The following is a 19544-nucleotide window of genomic DNA, read 5'->3' as shown; positions in this document are numbered from 1 at the left end:
GTACATCAATAGTTTCAAGAACATTATATATTCAAGTTAATATGTGTTGGTGACGCATTGTATTATGTGACCTGTGAAACAAAATAAAGACTTTTTTCTGTTCTGTTCTGTTTCGCGATACGCATCGTCATAAAATAAGTTTCCAATTTGATGGCAAAGGAAATGTCGACTGTAAATATGGTATAATATTTCAAAATTTATATATGACTATCACGTGATAAATGTTTATTTAATTATACATTAGCAAATACATGTACATGACGTTTTTATAAACGCTCACTAACCTTTTTTTTATTTTTTGCAAAAATAAAATGATTCACTGTTGGGCCAATCGCAGGCGATCGTAAATTAGTCATTTAAAATTATTGAAGTAATTATACATACGCATTATCTATTTTGATCGCGTCACTGTAATAAATTTTCTATTAAAGCTTGGCTTTTGTTTTTGTTTTTTTATCGCGGTGGAACCCAAAATTATTATGTTGGTATTGTATATTCAATGTTATACGTATGATCCTTGACAATATATTACATATTTTACTCTTACTATATAACATTATTAGTGACAAGTGGACCTTTTAATTGTTTTAATATTTGTGTGCATGAAAATATAGCGGAAATTCCTTCGAGATGCACGTTTAACAGGAAACTTTCACAATTGTTTACATCCTGTCATCAAATGAATTAATTAATTCATTTTTTATAAATTTATTATACATTAATCGTCTACACAACATGCTATGTTTTTAGTTGTATATACGTTGGTATGAAACAGATGGAACTATTTCTCATACACGACTTTGGTCTGTTTTAGCGTGCAAGGATCATCTGTGGCAATTTATTATAATATTTTATTATAATATATGTATATGTAGATGAATTTTAACGCAGAGTATATGAAAACTTTACACAGGAGTGGTATAGAAGTTAAATAACAGTTCAATGATAGTCTTGATAGATTGTGTAACATAATGCACACAAAACGCACATTTGGGGCATTGTTGGATTTATATAATGATCGAAATTTGTACCACATTTCATACAATCTTAAACAGGCAGCCATCTGGATCAACAAATCATAAGCCTCGGGTTATAATTACCGGACACGAATATTTGCTTACCGTATGTGTCAATATTCGGTCATTTCCGTATGTATTCGTTAGGTGTCCGTTGCATACGTATATTTAGGTTGTAGACACGTGACTTAACAAACGGCCAATCAGAATTGTACATGTAGACACGTGACGTTACACAGCCAATCAGAATTGTACACATAACAATTATCAAAGCTTTCGTTGTTTATATCTATATTTATAGACAGTCCTACTTAAACGGCCGGACATACAAGTCGCATTATTGCTGGCTTTCGCGGGATGGGCCCATTGCGGGCTTCGCATGTATCTTGTATTTGACAAACATTTTGGAAACGTTGTGTTGTGTTAATAAGCAGAAATAAAACGCAAAGAAATCAGAAATGAACTTTGTTGGTTACTGTGTCCTTTCCACGAACAATACGCAATTACGTGACACAGTACATTTTATGGTGCCGTGACCAGGATACGACCGAAGTACGATCACAAGTGCGATCACGTGCCGAAAAAATGAAAACATCACAACCACAACGCGACAAGAATTCAGGTCAGTTGTTTAAAAAAATTATGGCAAACTTGGAGAGGGAATTTCAAAATTTATAAAGTAGAAAATTAAAGTAAAAGGCGTCATGACAACGAAATTTTTAAGAATTGTTTTAAAGAATTTTATGTAGTTAGATGTTAAAAATAAAAGTGTTGATAATAAATTATGTACGAACAAATTTTACAAATATCAAAATCATGCTAAATAACGGTGAATTGAGAATAAAAAGAGATATTTGAGTTTTACATTATTTTTATGAGTTATAGAAATAATGAAATTAGAGGCGAACAAATCATTAAGAATATTTAAAGAATTTTATATAAATTGTGTATGATTATAATAAAGATTGTATACGAACGTGCGTTTTTTGCGCACAAATCCATTTTAAATTGTTGGTATTTTTTGTAAAGTTCCATTTAATTAAAACGTACAAGGAAATAATAATATCTTATATAGTTTTGTTTATTATTTTAATAAAGAAACTTTGGCGGTGGTTTTATTTATTAATATAGTAGAAAAAACTCGGAGATGATACAAATATTCAAAGAATTTACCTAGTATTTTACATGAGCAGAATTAAGAATTTAGGAATTTAGATTATTTAAGACAGTTTTGTTTATTATTTTAATAAAGAAAATAAGGCGGGTTTTGTTTATACGAATGATAAAGAAAATTAAAGAGGACGAATAGATAAAATTATTGGAAAATTTAAAAATAGTTTTCCGAATTGTAAAAGAAAGAAAATAGGAAATAAGAAAAATAATGTTGATTGCGAATATGAATAGGGCAGACACAAAAAAAAATATTATGTAAATATGTATATACGTCATTGTGTTGGTGCAAATATATGTAGGATATCGGTAATATTGAAGGTCTTGAATAATTTTAAGTAAGAATTTAATGCGATCTGACGCGTATAGCGCAATGAAAATATAACGATATGTACGCATTAAATTTCTAATATAATTGTTTAAGGGTTACAATTATATTTTATGAGCACGGCTGACTGATCAGCGTTCGGACATACCGAGCCCGAGGTTCTGATAACCTTAGCGTCCTCATGAGTAAGAGAATTTATCCCTGTGCCATCGAAGCAAATTACGCTATGGACAGAAGATGCGATGTCGCATAAGAATTATTTGAGTAGTTCGATTAGGAGCAAAGACCTGAATTTTGAAGTATACCGATACGTGTTCTTATATTATGAATGCATATATATAAAAGTCTGCCTTGTCATATTTGCGCATTTTTACAAGTGCACAGGTCAAACATGTCAATAAATCTATGCCCAACGGCAAAAGCATAGTGATAAAGATGAGGTTTATGAAACCATGATATGAACAGGTACGTCTATCATTACCCATTACTCTAGGTCAATAAAGTGGCGCGCGCCTGTCAAAAATTTACTGGCCGCACGTGCGTAAAATGATTATGCCTAAGGCGGTACACAAGTCATATTAAGTAAATGGCTTGTCAGATGTCAAACTGTCATGTACTTATCCGAAGTATGTTTTGAGGAATTGACTAATATTTTTTCGTTGTAAAGAATATATTTTTTTTTAATAAGATATCACAGTAAGTTGTCATGACGATATTTAACAATAACTAAGGGGATATTTATAAATGTTTGCCATGGTTTTGAACAACTGATACTTGTATCACCACGACGCAGATAAAAATATCGAGATTTAAAGACAACGCCGAACAAGAGCGACTTCGCGAGACAACGCCTTCCACAACGAATAGAAGAAACAAACAACATAATTAGAATGGAACATCACGGCGTTTACTCTCAAAGTGAATACCTGGTTCTATCGCTAAAAGAAGACCAACGCCAGAAGATTTCGAAGGACAACAAGTGACGCAACACTGGACACAATACTTGTGACGTTAAACACTATAGAGTAGATGCAGCCGTTCAACTGTTTGACGTGCGTAGATAACGCATTTGGAATGATACTTCCGAGGCCTAAGACATCAAGGAGAACACTGCTATAGTTAATACCTCGTGAGCATTATGGCCAATAGAAGATCTTAATGTCCCGAGAGAAATGAAGACGCTGGTGCCATCAACAAAAGTACAAACGACAACGAAAACAACAACAACGATGAATACAACGGAAACGACAATCGACGACGCAAGTTAAACATCGGAAAGCAGAGCAGAATCAACAAACGCATTCCAATCGCCACGGACGAACCTACAATCGACTTATCTTCATGACGGTGGCAATGACTTCAATGAAACATCTTATTCGCCGCGAGCTACAACTTCAAGACAACATGGACGACACCAGATGTACAGATGGCCAACGATCAACAGATGATGTTCTACACAACATTTTGATTGACATTTAAATTGTATAACAATTACTAATGTTATTTATTCCAGCAGAGATGCTTGTCAAGGAAATCATATTGTTATCTTCATATTTTCCATCATTTGAGTGTGTTTATATGAATCTAGTTTTTTTAATTTTATTAGTAATTCAATAGTAAAATTTTAAAAGATTTTTTTAAATCATAAAATATAAAAAAATCAAATTAAGGGGGAAAGTTGTGTAACATAATGCACACAAAACGCACATTTGGGGCATTGTTGGATTTATATAATGATCGAAATTTGTACCACATTTCATACAATCTTAAACAGGCAGCCATCTGGATCAACAAATCATAAGCCTCGGGTTATAATTACCGGACACGAATATTTGCTTACCGTATGTGTCAATATTCGGTCATTTCCGTATGTATTCGTTAGGTGTCCGTTGCATACGTATATTTAGGTTGTAGACACGTGACTTAACAAACGGCCAATCAGAATTGTACATGTAGACACGTGACGTTACACAGCCAATCAGAATTGTACACATAACAATTATCAAAGCTTTCGTTGTTTATATCTATATTTATAGACAGTCCTACTTAAACGGCCGGACATACAAGTCGCATTATTGCTGGCTTTCGCGGGATGGGCCCATTGCGGGCTTCGCATGTATCTTGTATTTGACAAACATTTTGGAAACGTTGTGTTGTGTTAATAAGCAGAAATAAAACGCAAAGAAATCAGAAATGAACTTTGTTGGTTACTGTGTCCTTTCCACGAACAATACGCAATTACGTGACACAGTACATTTTATGGAGTTGTGTAACGTAATGTACATATAATATATATAATAATAGAATTTATCTCATAGAACCTTCGGGTAGGGTATACATATAATATATATAATAATAGAAAAAAATCATTTGAAAGAGTGAGTTGTGTAACGTCATAGAACTTTCGGGTAGGGTATACATATAATATATATAATAATAGAATTTATCTCATTGTACATTATTGTGTTGTTATTGTCGTGTTATTGTTGTATAAACAAACTAATTTAGGAAATAGAACCTTCGGGTAGGGTGTAATGAAATTTGAAAATTGATTATGTAGATGTGTAATGTAATGGGTTATAATGAATATGTTACTTTATGAAAAGTCAATAGAAATATTTCAGCGAGATGTAACTAACAGAAAACATGGGGGTCGTGACTCGCAAAATGCATATAAGCAATTAGTAAATACATTAAGCAAGATTCGTGACTCGTAAAATGCATATAAATGGTTGGTAAATACGTTAAGCGGGAGGACTGACGTTCCGATGCGTGTTCCAGGTGTGAATACACCTGTGAACACAAATTGGCTTGTCAAATTACATAGGGGCCCGCGATTACAGGCGGTGTAAAATCTGTAGGGATCATACATCATCTGTCTATATACGTCAAGATACACACATTGACGTCCATTACTTGTTGACAGGCGTGGGTCACGAATTAAGCGAATACACAACGGGATCAGTATAAATAATCCTCAAAATAGGCAGACGGGACCTCGCTTTCTCTTAGGAATTATTCACGTTATGTTATTTACTTTGACTTTGAAATTATTATAGTACAATTTTGGTGTTAGGGAATAGAGTAAAATAAAAGAAATATTTTAGACATCAGAGACTTGTTTTATCTTCACTAAAGTACATCCGATTACGTGACAATGTTTATCAAAGTTTTAAAATCAACTTCGAGTATATGTCCTCCTTAGATATTCCACCAAGAAGTTTGAGATACCTTATGACTAGACTGAGATTACCACCCCCACCCATTACATTTTCCAACCGGTCGATATGCAAGAGAGATCATTTCTAGAAACCGTCGATACTGCATTCGTTGCGATTCTACCGATATTGAAGATGAATTTCGCTTTATTTGCATTTTCCCGGCGTTTGGAAACAATAGAAAAATTAATTTAAAACATGTTTTTATAATAGATAATTTATGTATAAATATTTAAGTTATATAAATCGAATAATAAAACAAAACCAATACAATTATGCCTTTATGTAAAAGATTCATTTGCAGTACGTACATCTATTGTAAATGCAATAATGCGTTAATTGTTAATCCTCTTTTTTCTCTTTTTGTTGTTATATTTGACTTGTGCTCACGCAACTTTATTCGCTAAGTAAATGATTAGTAAATATGTTTTAAACTGTGTTCCTGTTACAAATGACAAATTGCATGGTTTTCATTATGTGCTGTTGACGATGTACATTGTACAAGTCAAAATAAACTGTAACAGTCGCTTTCTGTCAATAATATACTAAAATGCATCGGCATATGTTCAAGGTTTTATAATTTTGACGACAAATTTTCAATTTAAGACGGTTTCGTAAAAATCGAATTCCGTCCGTAACGTTCTGGAATCGGTCGCTAGTGTATCGGCAACTTTGAAAAGCCCTCTTTAAGAATAATGTCTACATATTATGTTAAATCCACCATGAGCAGATCCTTCATGAGAACAGAGCGGATATTGAATTTAATGAGTGAAAGACTTCTGGTCCTTTAAGGGCAGATAAAACATTTCAAAAAAGCTGACCAATAGGCTTTCGAAGGTGCCGCGCAAGTAGCGACTATATTCAAAGTATTCTTGTGACGGATCTTTTTCATTCGACAATTTTAATGTTGATCTTCGTACTGTAATTTTGATTCATGCATGATCGGGAGGATAAAACATCATGAATTTTGGCTGAAGGCTTTCCGAAGTTGATGAATCCATATTTTATGGGTTCCAGAACATTTCGAATGGTTGCCGAGTGATTGCTGAGGATTTGCTTATCATCATACAAGATAGGTAGTTAACAATTTTGATAGAAAACAGATCAAAGTTTACGCCAAACCCTTGTTACCGTTTTTCCCTGGATCTGTTCATGTACAGCGTTTTGTTCAAATGGCACAAAAACGGTAGGAATATGTGATGAATATGCTTAAGAATGTTTATAGACAGCCTTTATTTTATACTCTATTGGTTAAACTCTATGTCATCCAGCGAAATTATTTATACAATAGAAGTGTTACACGTATAGTGTCATTACACGTAAATATTAGAAAACATGTAGAGTGTTGAACCTTTTCATAATACTTATGATAAAATGGTGATATGCGCCAGCGCACTTCAAAACAATGGCATTTATATGTAATATACATCTACTTTAAACAATGGATGCATAAGGCCCTTATACATTGTTGATTTTTTTTTCTAAGATCCTTTAACAACATGCCACACACATCACACACATGTAATCAGTGTGCGTCAAATAAATATCCACAGGGATTGAATACTATCGAAGACATGTTAACTCTCGAAGTTTAAAATGTCGGTAATGTGTACAGTCATTTGTACTGTTTTTATATCAAATTTAACCAAAATGTATCCAGTATTGATACATATAAATGTACATGAATTACTACATGTACACGTTAATAATTTAATGTAAAATCATGTGCATCAAGAGTGTTGTAAATGGCTTCGTTCACAAATTGTTGAAAAGACAGTTTTCCAACGTTTTCACCGATCCGAAACAAAAAGGAACACTGTAAATAAGGGTGCGAAAGATCATTAATGATATTAACTTATAATAAAAATCAAGTTTCGTTTAATAATAATCATGAATTAAAAGTGTTAAAATTATAAAGCATTACTTATGAAAAACTTTTGCGTAATTTGGCACGTTTTTGTTGTTTTCGTTAAATTTTGTTTGAACAAATATATGTATAACAGTCCAAACAGCCGAATGCTGGAAGCGATTGCCTTTTAATCTAAGACACGTGTTCGAGCCCCAGACAAACTTTCTTTTCTTGTTAAATTATATTGAATTCGCGTTGTTCAAATGAAGGTCTTTATGTCAGATTTTAAAATATAGCAATTTAACGCATTTTCTAACAGTTTACTAGCATTTACATTAGAATGACACAATCTGTGATGAAACCCCTTAAAATTAACCATTTCGCATTGTTAGTTTGGTAAGAAACATTAATTTAGTTTCAATGTAAATTTACAGTCATTTAAGAAATGAGCATACCATTCGACTCTCCGTCTACACTGCATGCCACATGCATGCAAATGTATATGATGATCAACAGCTGTTTTCCCTGAAATAGTAAATCAAAGAAACACATATCGAATATAACGCGTAATTTAAACAAATATAAGCAATCATTTAAATAAGCAAATGTAGTTTATAATTAACTAAAGTATTTCCTGTCAACAATATACATCACATTCATAGCAAACCTTGCAAAACATATTTATTATGTATTTAAAATAGTATTTCACAGTTTAACAAGTATATCAAAATATTTAAAAAGAACGTTTTTACATACCATATTCAACTAAGTGCAATAGTTGAAAATATTCTTCCGATATTAATTGTCTGCACAACAGAATGTCTGCAAATTCTTCCGATATTAATTGTCTGCAAAACAGAATGTCTGAAAATGATCAGGATCAGACCAACATCATTATATATTGGAACGAATGAAGTGCCTTTACCTTAAAAGGATATTTCATATTTATACAACTCGAGCATTATATGGTGTTCCCACTGTAACCGATGCCTTCATAGCATTATTATTAACACGTCCGTTTTATTATCGTGATGTTTGGTAACTCGAATCACCTGGATGGTTTCCAAGTATGATTACTGCACGTATTCATTCATTCTATCAAATTGCACTCAGGTCGAAAAGCCTTTAAAGAGGCCTTTTCACAGATTTTGGCATGTGTTGAAGTTTTTTGTTAAATGCTTTACATTGATAAATGTAAATATTGGATTCTAAAAGCTCCAGTAATAAAACATGAATAAAATAAAAGAAAGAAAAAAAGCAACACTCAACTGGCCTCGAACCACTGACATCTGGAGTTTATCGCTTTGTCCACTCGGCCATCCGTGCTCATGCAATGTATGATGTATTTTATACTTCATATAAGCAATCCTCGTAGTATCACAAAATATAACGACAACAACAGAACTCTCGAAATTATTCAACCGTTTCGCGTTTCAACGCTTTTTAATTTTCAGGTTTTTCAATCGTCAACAGATGCATAATTATAATGGATATTTTAGAGCATGGTATATGTTCAGTACTACTATTTCCTCACAAATATTATAACTGCAACGTACATTTGCGATTCCAAAGTTAAAAAAATATCATTTCGTCAATTTACCATAACGTGAAACGCCCTTTTAATCATTTATGTTCATAACAAAAGACAAAACTTTAAAGAACTAATACTGATAATGATATATGTTACAAATATAAACAGTCGTTACATAACTGATTATAAGAGTGCTATAGTAACCGATCAAATGAGAGTGCATAGATCAGGCGCACTATCTTTGGAATTTGTAGATGCTTCTACAGATCGTTAGCAGGGTTGATGTAGACAAACTAGTGTTTGCTGGAATGTTAAAAACAGCTAGTTTAAAGCACTTAAATATCAATGAAATAGGTCATACATTTCTCTAAACAATGATTATGGCCAGGTCAATATTGCGAATATGTGTGAAACGAATAAGCAAAATTATCGAAATAAATTAGATGAACGCATTATCAATTTTGATAACTCACTGCATGGAATTGTCCCTTAAAGCTCTGTTTTTGTATTCGTTTTTTTATCTGGAAGCGTGTATCGCCAAAATATTTTGAAAGACTCAGACAGACAACTTCATCGGCGAATAAGCAGGGTACTTTTTATATAATTCATTCAAGTGTATACATTCATCTTGAAGAGTCTTCCATGCAATGAACAATGTACCGTAACCCACACGTGGTATAAAACATTATAACAATTGAAAGAAGGCTTTATTTAAGGTCGCATAATGTTAATAAATATATGCATGTAATGGAATAATAAGACTCCAGAAGCGTTTGTATGCGAGACAGTTTTATACACACCCACTATTAATCTATTTAAGGAAAGTAATGACCTATGCAATACATGGCAATACAAACAAGATGACATAAATCATATAAAAACACTCTGGGTTATTATTTTGGTTATTTTATAAATTTACGGCAATGTAAACCGGTGCGATACAAAAACGCTAACAAAGTCTTCTTTAACGTATTTTAACATATTCACATGAGCGTAATGTTATAATAAGCCTGCCAGAAATTGAATATGCAGAACACGTACAGGAAATTGTTAACTTAATAATGTGTGAGGACATGACCATACCAAGCCATTACCTAATAAAGATAATGATTTTATATTGCTATTTGAGTGCCCTATCCGCGCTATTCTAAGAAATATACGTAATAGAAATACTAGTCTTTATCACGAAAATTAATACGTAACAAACAATTAGAAAGATATTACAAACTTCTAATAATGTACATGTGCAGGGCCTTCAGAAGTTCCGTCACCATTACCGCTGTTCTAACACGTCGCTCCAAATTATGTAAGCACTTTCACTTGAATACTAACGTAAGGCAACGCAATAGCAAACCCGAAAAACTAAACTTTTTCATTATGTACGAAGTAAGAGCCGTGTTCTTGGGAACCTCGGCTTAATTCATATGCGTGAAGTATTGCCCCAGATTAGTCTGTATAGTACACACAGGCTAATTAGGGTCGACACTTTCCGCTTTATGTGTATTTCTTTTAAAGGAAGTCTCTTCTTATTAAAATCCAGTTATGGCGGAAAGTGTCGGAAAGTGAATTGGGAATGTCATCAATAATTCATTTCCTGATGATGCATGTGGAGCTTCATTATTCTTTTATTCTGTGCAGTCCACACAGTCCCTAATTAGGACCGACACTTCCCGCCATAACTGGATTTTAATAAGAGACTTCCTTTAAAAGAAATACACATAAAGCGGAAAGTGTCGTCCCTTATTAGCCTGTGTGGACTATACAGACTAATCTTGGGCAATACTTCACGCAACCTCTCGAACCCCTGGAACGGGGCGTCTCTCCCGTTACCCAACTAACAAATCTTCTAGGGCGATGACCGTATTGGAAATTCCCGGGTTACTCGATAAAAATCAACTACATGTATATGCAAACATATGTGTCTTGTTCTGAGAAAGCTGAGCACAATGCATGTGCGTTAAGTGTCGTCCCAGCTTAGCCTGTGTAGTCCGCACAAGTACCAGTATCAAAGTACCAGCTAACTTATCATTATTGTCACATATATTGTACATTTTATTCCGCCATATTGCTCTCTGTGCAAAAAGCGCTCAATTTTTCATTTTAACATTACTAAGCTCTCAAAACGGTCAACTACCGTCAGTGTTCGATTATTTATCAGGACAGATAATTAGTTTTTAATTACAGATTTGAGAATCGCTCGGCTATCCAGCAAGAGCAATGTTTGTTCCATTTATTTCTCATGTAGGAAATATTGTTGGTTTACAACACGATTTCTCGCACAATTCACACTTATAAATGTAATACACACGCGCACAATCGTCGTACAAATGCAAGCACATTTAAACGCGCATAATACACACGCATGCAAGCACACAAACTCATGCACATATGCGAGTATCGCACACAAACCACATAGTCGCACGTCCGTATGTTTTACAAATTGCAAATTAATCATATTATTGATTGATTAACTTTTCTGAGCGAATACATCTCTTTGTGGAATACTTTCTCAACAAAACCGGCTAAGGCGCCAATTGTGTTGTTTTGACAAAAGTAGCCTTCACCCCGGAAACTATCGGTCACGACCCCGAGTTGTGTCTCTGTATAATAAATTGCTTCAGAACGTAAAATGTCCTATTGGTTCATTGTTAAATAGCGTAATAAGGTACATTTAGATCCGTTAATCGCCTCCTTTATTGAGACAACGCAGAGTCAACTGCAGTGAGGCAAGGGCAGATTATAAATATAAGCAGTATCAATAAACATTTTTATATTGAAGTTAGCAATTAAAAAGGATTGAACGCACTGAAGTGCTCAAACGAGAAGCCGAAAAAAATCCGCGGGTAAAATATATACTCGTGGATTTGGATAAAAAAAAATGCAAAATAAACCGGCTCTTGTTTGCTAGTTACGAAGTAGAAGATTATGTGCTTTAACTGCAGATATATTAAATAACTGTGATAAAATGGTTTTCTTTAGCACTTTCAGCATCGTTTCTATTCCAATTTCCAAAGAATCACAAATAAATAGAAGCAACGCACCTTACCCATAAGCGTCGGGTATTATTTGTTTTTTTCAAATCAAACGAAACTTTAAATCGAATGAAGTGTAGAAACGGCAGTAAGAGCCTAAAAGGTACAGTAAACTTTTTTGTTTCTGTCCTCGAAGTAAGAGAAGCTTAATTTATGCTTAGATATTTAATGTTTCTATACATTTGATCGCTATTCCAAGTAAATGAACATACGCATACGCACTTGTCGGTTGCAAGAACAAAATGGTATTCATGGAGGGACTGAAAATTATCATTAAGAAGCATGAACGATGAATTGCTTGTACATCAAATGCAAGAAACTAAAATACAGATGTGATGTAGAAAAATTTATGCGCAAGTTATTAAATACATAATGTCATTTAAAATCATCTATTTACTGGCGAATAAACCCTTCTATCCACACAGGGTAGTGTATTTTAACCTTTACGGTGCGGTGAAAATTTAAACGACCAAAACAAAGATGGTGTCTGCAAAAATAGAACGTGCAATAGTGAGCAATATTTAAGTTCTGAGACTCAAACGTTCTGACAAAAACATTTTACTAAGAAAATACGAAAGGTAGGCATTAATTTTATAAATGTGTTTATTTTGGTACTTGGCAATCGGAAGTAGGTGTGAAAGAACTGATTTGTTGCACATTTCGGCGTCGCGAAATTATATTGTTTTCATGTTAATTGTCGTACGATTCCCCTACATCGAGCGTCTCCTGATTTTGATCCCGTTGCTGACATTATTAACGCGGTTGCGTGATGATGTCAAACGCAAGCGTCTGAGTATTTTGTTGCGATTGCATTACTAAGGCCTAAAAAAATAGGCAGTGGCTAGTCGTACGGCCCCTAGCTGAAATAATTTGCGTTCAGAATAAATCTGAACGCTGAAACTCCGGTCTTTAAAAACCATAACGAAAAATAAGTACAATATTATTATGGGAATTACAGTATTTACAAGTGTATATATCTGAAAACTACCTGTCGTTTGACAAATATGAACTTAGATCACAAAGATTACCTGTATTCCATTCGAAATCATAGACATGGAACGATCATTTTCTCATTGGCAACAATTTTGGCATTGTTGTTGTTGTTATTTCGTACCATAGCTATTTCGTACCTATTACTTTTGGGGTATTTCGTTACTGTCTATTCTAACATTTTGAGTTATAACAGTTATAATTCTTTTTTTGCTTCTTTTTCTTACTATTTCCAATTTCATTTCTTACTGTTTTGCGGATATTGCACACTTAATCTTTTGTTCGAACTCAGTTACAAACAAAGTTGAATTTAACATCCAGTTCAAGGGAGATAACATGAACCTTTACTATACAAGGATTGATATTGGATGAAACAAACTCGAAATATAGTTTATTAACAGGTAAATTTCGATATATTTTGCTCGATATATACTATTTAGGCAACGTTCTTTCATAATAGTCACAAATATGTGTGTATTTAAATTCAGGAGTGATGCGACCGAAATTTGTTTCGGAACTCTCGCTTAAAGACAAAGGCGGCAATTTAGATTGACTATACGGTCCCGTATGGGTAGACAAGAGGCTAGCCGTACAGCCCCGTACGGGTAGACAAGAGGCTAGTCTTACAGCTCTGTTCGTATAGCCTTTCCTATGGAGATTGTCTAGCCGTACGGCTGTTATGACACATAAATATATGGATTAATTATTGATCTACGTGCAGATTCCAAAATTTCTAGCCTTTAGACTGGCTCGTGTAGCTGTCGTCACGGACTTTGCAGTCTGGTTTATGTTTCGTCGTAGTTGGAAATCCGATTCGTGCATAGTATATAAAGGGTGTAAACAAGTGAGATATGAAGAGGTAAATTTATTTCTCCAAACAACAATTACAACAATCAATAGAAATAAAGGTTATGGAGTATATAAATACGCATTGTACATGTACATGCAAATATCAAATGTATACAATAAATATATAGTAAATAATCTTAACTAAGTCAATGAAAATTGCCATATCACAATGAGAAAAGTTTATAACAAAACAAATAAAAGGAAACTTTCAGATAATAGCACTTGACAAAAGCATATACAACACAAAGTTATATACACTATTTTCACAATATGAGGCAGCATTTCACGACAAGTAATGTCGACTATGCAAACAAATAAATCATCGGAATGACAATGATTGCTTTTTGATGTGTAATTTGTACTAATTTCTATAGTAATGCGGGCTTGGCGAAATGGAAAAAATCTGCTGGTCAGGCATTTCAGAAAATGTGCCGGTCCGGAGAAAAATAAGCTGGACCGAATAAAACAACACCACTAGAAAATTCCAGGATGGCAGCGATCACATCTTAAACGCTTTATTCAAGTGTCTGTAAAACCGATTTTAATCGCTTAGAGGTTAAAAAACACTGGGAGCTAATTGGTGTTAATCTGTTGTGTAATGTCAATAAAGGTGTGAAAAATTTGCGTGTCAGTGTTTATTACATGTATTCCCTATCAGAGGCTCGGTTCGTTGCACTAATTTCAATAACATAAGTGCAAGCCGAATAATTATCAAATTATAGTTATTCAAAACGATTAAAACATTCTTACTTTGATATGATTGCAGTTTGGAGCGGCTGTTTAATATACTGAGCACAGTATAAAACAAGTTTCCTGACATTTAATTTTCATTTTAGTATTAAGGCATTTCATTTTTCAGAACGTGTACGAAAAATTCATTTTTAAATTTGATCAAACGCAGTGTTTGTGGTATATAAAAGCTTGAATCCATGTACAACTTTCTCGATCTACAAGGAAAATAAGCACCATGTTCATTTTAAGTCGTACTTACATATTCAAACTTTTTATTATCTTAATCATTTAAGAAAACCTATACCTCTTATCTAGACTATACATTATTTACAGAATCATACGTTTGTAAAACTGTACACAATTTGAACGCTGGTACAGTTCAATTTCGCCTATTAATGCACCATAAGTGGAGAATTTTTCCCCAACAGTTTAAGACACGGCCATTTTCAGGTAACTGATATATTGCTTGTATGAAACCATCTATTTATCAATTGTCTAAAAGATAATTAAATTATTTCTGTAACTCAATTTCTGAGAACTACCTTTGACAGCTGCCAGCATTGAATTTCATAATATCGATGCCGCAACTGATAAAAATCAGTTTTCACGCCTAACATAGGAACGTCGGCTAATTAAAGAATCAAATTATAAACCGAATTAAATTATTTGTGTAACTCAATTTCTGAGAACAACCTTTGACGGCTGCCGTCATTGAATTTCATAATATCGATGCCGCAACTCATAAATACAGTTGTTCACATCTTACTTAGGAACGTGGGCTAATTAAAGAATCAAATAAGCAACCGTATTACATGAAAGGAAGCTGTAACAGATGAAGAATTTTTTAACTTTTATGAGCTTAAACAAACTTATAACTGATTAAAAGCACTGAATGACAATTCTATATTTTATAAGCCGTACGGCTGGACAATCTCCATAAGAAAGGCTATACGAACAGAGCCGTACGGCTAGCCTCTTGTCTACCCGTACGGGGCCGTACGACTAGCCACTGCCAAAAAAATAAATGTTGTGGTTCTTACCCGACCCTACCTAGGAAAATGCGCCGACCCTTAAGTTTTTATTGACCGTGCCGACCCTAAACTGTTTTTTACCCTGTTCCGAAAGGATAAATATCAAAGCAATATAGAGTTGGCCAAAAATTGTGAAAGCTGATTTATGATCCTCTGTCAATTACGTAATGTATCACCAGAGCTCCAGATAAGGGTCGTATTTTCGTAATTACGAATTATTTTCAAGTCTGTTACGTATTTATTTCAAAATCTTGTCGTACCATTAAGAATTACAAAATCAAGTTACGAATATTATTTTTACATCGGTTCGTATCGATTTTTATTGAGTTCTTTTCGCTTATTAAAGATCTTTGCGGTGCTTATATAGAATGGTTATCGGGTTTGTTTAACAAAGCGCATTTTTTCCAATAAAAGCGGCGTATACAGTCTATCTGTCAAAAACGATGGCGGCGCCCAGAGAGCGTCTTAAAAAACTGCAAAGTGTCCAAAAACACGCTTTTAACATATTGTACGCAAAGTGAGCCGAAGTTAAATGTTTAGAAAGACATTATAGAAAATATCTTATACGATGTTGTATGTTCAGTTGCCGACAAAGTCGGAAAAGCTAAACAAAAATGCGACACGACGGGTCCAAACTTAAACACCAAAAAAAACATTGAACGAGTGGAAGGGACAAGTCCCGTGGCTAATCGTTGAAAAGATTGAAGGGGAGACCCGTTTTAATTGTGACATATGTAAAAATTAATCTAAGGCATGCAATCTAAGCACAGTTTGGGCATATGAAGGTATTTGAAAAATAAAATTGTATAATACTGAAAAGACACTGTTGAACTCGTATAAATAAAGTTGCTAGTATGTTTATTTTATTTTTTTTTGCATGAAAATAACCATTATTATTTATTTTTAGGTCATTTAGAAAAAATAAGAATTATTTTCCAAAACTTAGTAGTAACGTTAAGAATAAAATTTCAGATTTAAGAATTCTTTTTGAAAATCTGGTAGTAATTTAAGAATTTCACAAAACCTTATCTGGAGCTCTGGTATCACTTTACCCAACTAAAGCCCGCCTTAAGGTGGATCGTCGTTGCAATTGGCCAATGAGAACGCACGTTTTGAATGAGCGACAACACTCGTAAGCATTCATACCTGTACCTGCAGTAAAATCATGCAGACGACGAGTGACGTAATTTTCAGTGTGTGATTTTATGGGAGTTTGTTGGCTTTGTTTACAGTTATCTAACACACTCATCGATCCCTACGGAGTGAACCTCCACGATGAAATCTCGGCCAGTTACTTAGAAGACAGATGATGGCAACCGGATGAAATCCTCGTGGATATTGTGCATTTCATTCATAATATGGTCAAAACATTTCTTCGACACGTAATGCTCTTTAACAAAGTATCTTTGAATTAATTATGCACAACTGTATTTATGTTTCGTTTGATTCTCAAATGAGCATTATTCAATTTGTAATCGGAAACACGCTTCCAAATTTTAATGCTAACGCGACATTAACAAAATCCAGTGTCAAATAAACAGTCTTTATCCGTTGTCTCAATAAAAAGCGCGCGAAAATTATGCAGACATGTAGAACGTCGCATGGAAAGTGTGGGTGTATTTTGTGTTGTATAAAAAATGAGCATCACGTCATGCGATTTGCGCGTGTTTAGTGAAAAAAAAAACCGCCCCGATTGGACGTTATTTCTTCACATCTTTAAATAGTAACAAATGCCAAAATTTATTAGATACAGAAAATGGCGAATGTTTGTGTTTCTTAAAATTCTTAACCACTTTTAATGTATTTACCAGAATTTGCTTTACAACTGGAATAAACAGGATTATCGGGTAATAAGTTGCGACAGAAAAAGTAGTAAGTATATGCAATAATAGATAGAAAGTATTGTTGATACGGAATCAATCGAGACGGGATTATGTGTATCTATGCAGGAAAGGGTAAAACATTTTTAGCTCATCTATTTTTTGAAAAAAAATTATGAGCTATTGTCATCACCTTGGCGTCGGCGTCGGCGTTGGCGTTGGCGTCGGCGTCCGGTTAAGTTTTGCGTTTAGGTCCACTTTTCTCAGAAAGTATCAATGCTATTGCATTCAAACTTGGTACACTTACTTACTATCATGAGGGGACTGGGCAGGCAAAGTTAGATAACTCTGGCGTGCATTTTGACAGAATTATGTGCCCTTTTTATACTTAAAAAATTGAAAATTTTGGTTAAGTTTTGCGTTTAGTTCCACTTTTCTCAGTAAGTATCAATGCTATTGCATTCAAACTTGGTACACTTACTTACTATCATGAGGGGACTGGGCAGGCAAAGTTAGATAACTCTGGCATGCATTTTGACAGAATTATGTGCCCTTTTAATACTTAGAAAATTGACAATTTTGGTTAAGTTTTGTGTTTAAGTCCATTTTATTAGCTCATCTATTTTTTGAAAAAAAATTATGAGCTATTGTCATCACCTTGGCGTCGGCGTCGGCGTCGGCGTCCGGTTAAGTTTTGCGTTTAGGTCCACTTTTCTCAGAAAGTATCAATGCTATTGCATTCAAACTTGGTACACTTACTTACTACCATGAGGGGACTGGGCAGGCAAAGTTAGATAACTCTGGCGTGCATTTTGACTGAATTATGTGCCCTTTTTATACTTAGAAAATTGAAAATTTTGGTTAAGTTTTGCGTTTAGGTCCACTTTTTTCAGAAAGTATCAATGCTATTGCATTCAAACTTGGTACACTTACTTACTATCATGAGGGGACTGGGCACGCAAAGTTAGATAACTCTGGCGTGCATTTTGACAGAATTATGTGCCCTTTTTATACTTAGAAAATTGAAAATTTTGGTTAAGTTTTGTGTTAAGGTCCATTTTATTCCTTAAGTATCAAAGCTATTGCTTTCATACTTGCAACACTTACTAACTACCGTAAGGGGACTGTGCAGGCAAAGTTATGTAACTCTGACTGGCATTTGGACGGAATTATGGGCCCTTTATACTTAGAAAATTGAAAGTTTGGTTAAGTTTTGTGTTTTGGTCCACTTTACCCCTAAAGTATCATAGATATTGCTATCATACTTGGAACACTCGCAAACTATCATAAGGGTACAGTAAAAGGACAAGTTGCATAACTCTGGATGTCATTTTTACGGAATTATGGCCCTTTTTTGACTTAGTAACTTTGAATATATGGTTAAATTTTGTGTTTCGATCCACTTTACTTCTTAAGTATCAAGGCTATTGCTTTCAAACTTCAAATACTTTCATGCTATCATGAGGTTACTGTACCTGGCAAGTTGAATTTTACCTTGACCTTTGAATGACCTTGACTCTCAAGGTCAAATTATTAAATTTCTCTAAAATTGCCATAACTTCTCAATTTATGATTAAATTTGATTGATACTTTGACAAAACTACTCTTACCTGACATACCACAATAGACTCCACCCAAACCATCGCCAGTGCCCCCCCCCCCCCCCCCTTATTTTTTTTTTTTTTTTTTTTTTTTTTTTTTTTTTTAAGATCATCTCACAAATGACCACCACACCCTCACACTATACCCCCCCCCCCCACCCCACATCACCCTCCACAATTTTTTTTAAACGGTAAAAAAACAAAACTATTTTTTTTATTATTTTATGTTTGAAATACCGTCAACCATCGCACCCAAGAATCCCCACCCCCCCTCCCCCACCCGTAATCCCCCCCCCACCCCCCCCCCTATTTTTTTTTTTTTTTTTTTTTTTTAAGATCATCTCACAAATTACCACCACAGCCCTCACACTAGACCC

At 34.2% G+C, this 19544-nt stretch overlaps 2 protein-coding genes across 2 annotated transcripts in view; one reads left to right on the top strand and one right to left on the bottom strand.

The window, feature by feature from the left end:
* Nucleotides 1-19544, bottom strand: part of LOC127858495 (small integral membrane protein 29-like) — a 220403-nt gene that overhangs the window by 37925 nt on the left and 162934 nt on the right. The window lies entirely within an intron of this gene.
* The window catches only part of LOC127858517 (DDB1- and CUL4-associated factor 1-like), a 95113-nt gene continuing 88172 nt past the window's right edge, over nucleotides 12604-19544 (top strand). The window contains exon 1 of the mRNA XM_052395720.1: nucleotides 12604-12722. The gene's annotated coding sequence lies outside the window, so the exon portion shown is untranslated. The remainder of the gene's footprint in view (nucleotides 12723-19544) is intronic.

Source organism: Dreissena polymorpha, chromosome 1, assembly GCF_020536995.1.
Source record: "Dreissena polymorpha isolate Duluth1 chromosome 1, UMN_Dpol_1.0, whole genome shotgun sequence".
Lineage (NCBI taxonomy): Eukaryota > Metazoa > Mollusca > Bivalvia > Myida > Dreissenidae > Dreissena > Dreissena polymorpha.
The sequence above is the reverse complement of the archived record's forward strand: the minus strand, read 5'-3'. Positions and strand labels throughout refer to the sequence as shown.